The sequence below is a fragment of the Rattus norvegicus genome, chromosome 15 (assembly GCF_036323735.1).
Source record: "Rattus norvegicus strain BN/NHsdMcwi chromosome 15, GRCr8, whole genome shotgun sequence".
Lineage (NCBI taxonomy): Eukaryota > Metazoa > Chordata > Mammalia > Rodentia > Muridae > Rattus > Rattus norvegicus.
This window is the reverse complement of record NC_086033.1, coordinates 36906015-36913429: the sequence shown is the minus strand read 5'-3', so window position 1 is coordinate 36913429 and position 7415 is coordinate 36906015.

Sequence of the window (7415 nt, the reverse complement as noted above, 5' to 3'; positions counted from 1 at the left end):
AGAGCAAAGTAACTTATTTGACCATGAACTTTCACTGGTCATTAACCCAGGTTCTCAGTACAACATTCAAAATTCCTAGTTTTAGTAAAAGACGACATAAAGAGGAGTTGCCCCACAGTTTGTGTTATCAAGAGTTATATATTCTAGTTCCATCCATTTGCCTAAGAATTTCATGAAGTCATTGTTTTTGATAGCTGAGTAGTACTCCATTGTGTAGATGTACCACATTTTCTGTATCCATTCCTCTGTTGAAGGACATCTGGGTTCTTTCCAGCTTTTGGCTATTGTAAATAAGGCTGCTAGGAACATAGTGGAGCATGTGTCCTTGTTATATGTTAGAGCATCCTTTGGGAATATGCCCAAGAGTGGTATAGCTGGGTCTTCAAGTAGTACTATGTCCAACTTTTTAAGGAACTCTGTTGTCACCTGAGTTTTTGATCTTAACCATTCTAACTGGTGTGAGGGGAATCTCAGGGTTGTTTTGATTAGCATTTCCCTGATGACTAAGGATATTGAACATTTCTTTAGGTGCTTCTTGACCATTTGATATTCCTCAGTTGAGAATTCTTTGTTTCTGTATCCTATTTTTTAATAGAGGATATCTGGATATCCTCTTGGATATCTGGAGTCTAACTTCTTGAGTTCTTTGTATATATTGATAAGTGGATATTAGCCCAAAAGCTCAGAATAACCAAGATGCAATTTACAGACAGACCACATGAAGTTCAAGAAGAAGAAAGACCAAAGTGTGGATGCTTCAGTCCTTCTTAAAAGGGGTAACAAAATACTCACAAGAGGGAATACAGAGACAAAATGTGGAGCAGAGACTGTGGAAAAGGCCATCCAGAGACTGCCTCACCTGGGGATCTAGCCCATATACGTATAGCCACCAAACCCAGGCAATATTGCGGATGGCAAGAAATGCATGCTGACAGGAGCCTGATATAGCTGTCTCCTGAGAGGCTCTGCCAGAGCATGAGAGATACAGAGGCAAATGCTCGCAGCCAACCACTGGACTAAGAACGGGTTCCCCAGTGGAGGAATTAGAGAAAGGACTGAAGGAGCTGAAGGGGTTTGCAACGCTATAGAAAGAGCAACAATATCAACCAACCAGACTCCCCCGACACACTAGAGCTCCCAGGAACTAAACCACTAACCAAAGCATACACATGTAGCAACTCATGGCTCCAGCCACATATGTAGCAGAGGATGGCCATGTTGAGCATCAGTGGAGGAGAGGCTTTTGGTCCTGTGAAGGTTCGATGCCCCAGTGTAGGGGAATGCCAGGGCGGGGAGATGGCAGTGAGTGGATGGGTGGGTGGGTGAGCACCCTCATAGATGCCAAGGGAGGGATGATAGGGTAGGGTGTTTCCAGAGGGGAAACTGGAGAAGGGGATAACATTTGAAATGTAAATAAAGAAAATATCCAACTTAAAATTAAAAGAGTTATAAAGACCCGAAGAAGAAAGAAATCCAAAATGAGTCAAGGGTACTTTGAAGAAAATTATAATGGAATCGTTTATTAAGACTTCTGATAAATAAAATAGCATGTCGGGTATGGCAGACTTGTGAATTTGAGCTATTTCAGGCCAATTTTCTGTGTAACCCCACATGTGCTTTCCAGCTGACCCATATCTCTAAATCATCTGCTAGAGATCACTCGGATAGTGAGAGCATTCTCCAGGATGGGGGCGGGAAAAAAATCACTGTGAAATTCACCATAGTCAAGAGATTGTCAAATAAATAGTTGGCTATCCATTGGCTAGTTTTATTTCTACAGTAATTGTGGGATGAGAAGAATTAGTGACTATATTTTCAACTGCCCCAGAAAACTCTAAAATCATTAGAAAATACTTTACCAATACTACAAAAAGTAATTTCTTCAAATTCAAATTATATGTCTTTGAGTTGTAAACTCCTATAGAAGTCAGAGTCCATATTCTATAGGAAAAGGAACACCAACTCTTTGTCTACGTTGTAAGAAATGAGTGTATGATAGAAGGCTATTCACTCCTAGTAATATCTGTCAACCAGCCATGATACAGCATTTGCTGTCAATTTTGTGATCTGTATCAACTAACAATGTTTCCTTGCTCTGCTGTGTTAAAACTCAGGTGCTGTGGGCTATATTAAAAAAAAATAAGTAAAATAAAAATTTAATACATTCTGCAGATATTTCATATCCACTAAGGTTTTTCTTTTGAAATATTCAGGTAGCTTGTCTCACACAAATAAAGCTTGGGTGTTTTACTTCATTGTGTTTGGCTGGAAGTACACATGAAAATCTGGGTGTCATAATGAAGAACCGGTCAGGGCCTCCCTGCTGTTCATGAAGAAGCAATGCAGACTTGATGCACAGAAGCCAAGTTCTTTAAACAATCACTCAAGCTAAGTGCTTTCAGAAAAGTAATTGATGTCTTGTAATGACCCCTGGCTAGGTTCTCTTACTCACTTTAACTAATCGAGTCAGTCTCAGCACCTCTCCCTCCACGCTGCCTGCCTAGGAGCAAAATAAAGAAGCAGGTTAGACGGCACCCAAACCACCCCTTCACTGGGCAGTGCCTTGGATGCTGTGCCCACTAAGGGCAGCTTGATTTGAAACTCTACCCTGCAAAGATAGGGAAATTAATGTGATTCATGCATGGCCATGCCATTGATCCCCCTGTCTGTGTCTGCAGCTGTTCCTCTTAGGGTCCCTGAGATCACAGCCAGGGAGCAGGAAGGGCTGTGAGCACCTTGCTCTTGCCAAGGTCACCACAGGCTAGGCTGCAGCATCCTTGTGAAAGCTCTGAACTGCTATTCTACTGTGAGAGGATCTGGAAAGCTGTGGGGCTACACTGAAAAAGCCCAAGCTGGAGATTAAAACTTGGAGGCAGATTTTATGCTGAGGACTCTGTCTGATTTGTTTGCAGCAAGTCCTTTCCCAGACACTCTCTATCCAGCATCACAGACTTCCCAGCAGAGGGGAGGGCAGAGTGGGCTACATTTCCTGAAGAATTACCACATGCCAGCGTAGAGAGCGGTCACATCACATCACAGTCACTTCATTCTATGAACCCAACTCGGCGGGGCATCCTTCATTTGGCTGGGTGATAGCTTCCCCTGACTTCCTAAATATGAGAGCTGTTTTAAGTTCATATCTCTTGAAGACACTGGCAAATGACTCCTGACACTGTGACATTTTTTTAATGTATCCAGGGAATGTGTCAGGAAGCTGGGTGCATTCAGCTGTCAAAAATATTCCCCACGTAAAAGGCAAACCAGAACGTAAGTGCTCCTCCGGCTGCAACCAGGCACCCTTGATAAGCATGTGCAAGCCCAGGACAGTATGACCACAGGCTTTCATAACTGCCTTGCATATCTCCACTGGAAAACGTAATACTCATAGACTCCAGACACCAGTGGTTTGGAGACATTTTTTCAAAACTTTCTGGCTTCAGGTCACATTCTCAGTGGTTGTCCCATTCTGACAGACAGGGTACTTGAGTGATTATAACATCCCATGTCCTATAGCCCGTTCTACATATCTGCTCTCTCCCGCAGCCCACAGACAGGGTTGTAAGCAGCTGACGAGATGGCAATCTTCCGTCGCTGCTGCCATCATCTTCCATCTACAGCTGACATGTTTATTCTTGGACATTTAAACCGTGGCACAGAAAGCCACGGAAAAAAGCTGGTTATAAATGTTAGATTTGATTGGGAACGACATTCCAAAATAAACATACCCAAGAGCAGCCTAGCGTTCTTCTGGGCACCCATGCTGCATGGCACTCCTTCACAGAGCCAGCAGACACACGAACACACACAGGATATTCCCTTTCACAATCACAGCAGGGCAGGCGTAACTGCAATCCAGTAAAAGCAAAGAGAGTGAAGCGGGCATCAATCAGGGCAGATGTCATGTGAGTCAGCAGGGATGTGAGTGAGGAAGGTATTAAAGCCCCATCTTTCAGCATCAGAGAAGAGTGTCTTTATACACACAGAGAAGTGTTATTCCTGGGAGATCAGCTGGGAGGTCTGTTTAAATTCCCCCTAGTTCTTTGAGAAGAAAATAAAGGAATGAGTAGAATAGTTAGGATGTTATTAAAGGGTGGTGGACACAAAGAGAAATGATTGCTGCTCAGAAAACCCAAGCAAACAAAGACCAACTAGAGAAAAACAGGGAAAGGAAGGAGGTTTTTAGGGGCATAGTTTGCAAAGCAAAGGACAAGAAAGGGAAGCACAAGAGGCAAGGGCAGTGAGAGAGTGGGACAAATAAATAGATCAGCTTTAAAAATGAAAAGAAATTTCTAAATTGCCAGTTTCATCTACATCACTCTGGGTGAGGGGTAATCTGGAAGATGCTGAACTTCTATAAGCAGGGAGAAGTTCTAGCGAGGCTGCACAGGCAGAATCACAAAGCACACAATATTGACTGATGGAGTCATATTTTTCTGCCGGGAGTTAAATGCTAACTCCCTCATCCTATACAAAGAAACAATGTGGTGCCCCCTCAGCCACACACAGGCCAGACCACCAGAGCACTCCGATTAGGTAGCAAGAGCCACCCATGTTGTGTCCATCTTGTGACATCTGTGATGCTCATAAACTGGCGAGTTATCCTGGCATGAGCACTCGATTGTTCTGAAAAAAAAAAAACAACAACAACAACAAAAAACAAAACAAAACAGGAGACTCTGGAGTCAAAGACAAACAATGTTATTGTTTGCAGCAAAAACTATAGATACCATGTTAGCTGTACCAGTTCCCCAAGGCCCAGGCCACATTGGAGCATGGAGAGATAAATGTCACTCATGTCTACCCCTAGTGACGTTATAGGAGAGAAACTCCGTACTTGGGGTGTTCAGTGTTTTTAGTAGTAAACTGAGGCAAGGCTGCTTTTGGTGCAGGGCATCACACATGTCTTGAGCTTGTGCAGGTCCTGTGCACGTTGTCCCAGTCTCTAGGTGGTCATATGTGCAGTTGCCCTGCTGTGCCTGGAAAGTGTTGTTTCTTCAAAATCATCTACCACCTCTAGCTCTCAGAATTTTCTTCCTCCTCTTCCACATAGATCCCCGAGCCCTGAAGATTAAGGGATGTGGTAAGGACATACCATTGGCAGCTGAGCAATTCCAGTCTCTATACATTGTCAAGTTGTAAGTCTCCCTGTTAATTACCATGAACTAAAAGAAGGGCTTCTCAGATGAGGATCGAGTGGGTATCTATGGGTATATCTATATACCTTTACGAGTTGTTTTATTTTTGTGTTTACTTAGCAGAATAATAATAGTATACTTTCTGCACGAGCCCATGAAAAATATTGTCTCGGATTCTTGGCCTCATGAACAGTATCAGATATGAGTTCCATCACACTGAATGGGCCTTAAATTTAATCTAAAAAGTGCATGGTTACTCCCCTAACATTTATGCCACTATTGGCACCAATGGGTATACCATTTAGGTAGATTGTTATTATAGTTCACAGGGGCCATAGCTGGGTGACATTGATGGTTACTTTTTTTTTTTTTGGTCTGGTAGTGTGAATAGCGCCTTCCAATACTATGAATCTTAGTCAGAAGAGCTGCAGCACTAGATAGGCTTCTCCATGTTCTAATACCTAAGCCCGTGGCATCTCCAGCCAAAGGGTCTTCCCATCAAATTGCAGATAGTAACCAATCACATAGGCAGTAGGCTGTAGTTTCTGGGGAGTCCATGGGGCTCCTTTGGCCAACAACCCACAAATCTGTAGCCCAGCTCTGCCGCTGGGGATTTGATTTGGTAGTTTTGCTTTCGTACTTTCTACTGGTGAAGTTAGCAACACCTAGGAGCTAAAAGAACACTTAAAAAATTAATTATCAATACAACTAAAGGTTCTGTTTTTTTAAAGAGTGACACTTCTAGTTAACAAAACTTTTTAGATAGTAGCTACACTATTCCTGTCGAGTAAGAGAACAGCATTTCTCATATGCCAGAAAAAAATGAGCATTGATATCTCCTTACTCCAGGGTAGTAGACACCATAGCCATATATATCCATTGAGTGGTATTGGAGAAGGTGGACTAGAGGCCTGGGGATTTCATCCTTGCTTTATGGTAATGAGTCTGTCTTATTGCAGTATCTGTGCATATCCTATGGAGAAGATAGAGTTCCTCCCCAACACCGTGTCTATCAAATAAATCTTCATCTTGCACTGATTATGTCAAAATGAAATTAACCCCACTACTCATGTTTGAATACTTAGCCCACAGTTAGTGCTGCTGTTTGGGGATGTTATGGAGCCTTTAGATGGTCAAGACTTGCTGGTGGAAGTAAGTCACTGTTAGTACCCAGAGTCTCTCTTTCTGCCTGCAGATCAGAATGTGACGGGGTCCCCAGCACCATTTCTGCCTGCATGTCTCCGAGCTTCCTGCCATGGTAGGAATGGACTAAACATCTGAAACTATAAGCAAGCCCTCAATCAAATGCTTTCATTCATAAGCGTTGCCTTGGCCATGATATCTCTTTATAGCAAGAGAACAGTAAGACAGAAACTGGTGTGAGGGAGCAAGGTATTGCTGTGACAGGCCTGACCATGCTGCTTGGTATTTTAGGACTTTGGATTTGGATAGAAGTTCAATGCTTTAAGTATTTAAGCTAAGTTGGCTTAATGGGCCAACCAGTAGGAGCACAGAAGACAGTGGTGCTGAGAGCAATGTAGATTATATTATATACCAGGTTCAATAGAAGAGAAGAATATTGGTCAGTGGCCTAGAAACTGTTCTTATGATATTTTGGCAAGGAATGCAGCTGCCTCCTGTTCTTGTCCAAGAAATACGCCTGAGACTAAATTGAAAAACTTAGGGTTAATGGTTTTGGCAGAAGAGATTTCAAGACAGCTTAGTATTTACTCTGTCATGTGGTTATTGGTGGCATTTTTATGCAGATCTATAATATAAAAGAGCAAGCCAAGCAAGAAAAAATATGAAATGTACAATTTGAGGAGAAATAGAACACCAGAAAGTGTACTGGAGCTGTCAGGAGACAGCCGTTATGGGACTATTCAAAATGGCAGTCTGTAAGCTAGAATTAACTCATTAAGTCACATATATGTGTGTGTGTGTGTGTGTGTGTGTGTGTGTGTGTGTGTGTGTGTGTGTAAAACAAGCCATATATTGATTATATATCTAATTCTATATAATAAATCATATATATATGAATATGCATATATAATCGATACCAATGAAATATAATGAAAATGTACATTCATTGTATCAATTCTGTTCCTATGTAGAACACTACTCATGCGATTAGTAATACTAATAGTAATGGAAAATTTTCTAACATATGGAACAAATACATGGATCATCATGAAAGATTCTTTGTTGGCGTGTGAGAGGACCTACATGTAATTTACTTTTCTAAAGCCCATGAGAGAGTCCCAGTGCTTTGATGAGCTA